We start from the raw sequence: 716 nt of genomic DNA on the forward strand, positions 1-716 counted from the left end.
GGGGGGGGGAGGGAAGCAACAAGAAGATGTAGGGTGAAGTCAGACATCCCTCACATGCAAACGCGCAGCCCGCGCCCAACGCAGGCTCCGCCGCCGCCGCCGCCGCACGTACCTGACAGTGACCGATGTCCGCGCGGGGACGCCAGCTGTGTGAGGACGGAGAGACGAGTGGACTGGAGACGATCCCCCGGTTTCAGGCAAATGGTCGGAGCGAGGAGATCCGGCGACGATGCTTGAGGGGGGGGCGTTGGGAGGAGGGGTAGAGAGAGGGATAAAGAGAGAGAGAGAGTGGCTCGGTGCGCAGCTGCCCTGCTAATACCAGAGCTCAGAGCATCTCTCCGTGACCGTCAGACACCACCACAGCCCATCACAGTCCTGGCCGCGCCGACCAACGCGCACCCGCCTCTTCGCCATGCTCCCTGGGTCTTCGGTTGGTCTCCCCCCCCCACTGACGGGGAGCCTGGGACGCGGACTAATAAGCCGTTATTTCACATGGACAACCACAGAGCACCGAGCGTCTCGTCCAAAAAAGAGAAGCGGGCGGTGGTGGTGGTGGTGCCGGGGAGAGACTGACAAGGCTGCGGTGGTTGGCTGTTCCTGGCTGCCCTGACTGAGAGTGAGCTGCCCGCCCGGAGAATGTCTGTTCCTCCCCTAAACCTCCCTCTCCCTCACTGCCTCTCTCTCTCTCTCTCTCTATCTATCTCTCTCCCTCTCCC

At 63.0% G+C, this 716-nt stretch overlaps 1 protein-coding gene across 6 annotated transcripts in view; it reads right to left on the reverse strand.

The window, feature by feature from the left end:
* unc13c (unc-13 homolog C (C. elegans)) overlaps positions 1–716 on the reverse strand; it is a 100,176-nt gene that overhangs the window by 74,798 nt on the left and 24,662 nt on the right. Inside the window, exon 1 of one of the 6 annotated variants that reach the window (XM_017032534.2) lies at positions 113–702. The exons of the other annotated variants lie outside the window; for them this stretch is intronic. The gene's annotated coding sequence lies outside the window, so the exon portion shown is untranslated. Of the gene's footprint in view, positions 1–112; positions 703–716 lie in introns of those variants that run through there. 6 annotated transcript variants of the gene reach the window in all.

The sequence above is a fragment of the Cynoglossus semilaevis genome, chromosome 5 (genome assembly GCF_000523025.1).
Source record: "Cynoglossus semilaevis isolate Cse_v1.0 chromosome 5, Cse_v1.0, whole genome shotgun sequence".
In the NCBI taxonomy this organism is placed as follows: domain Eukaryota; kingdom Metazoa; phylum Chordata; class Actinopteri; order Pleuronectiformes; family Cynoglossidae; genus Cynoglossus; species Cynoglossus semilaevis.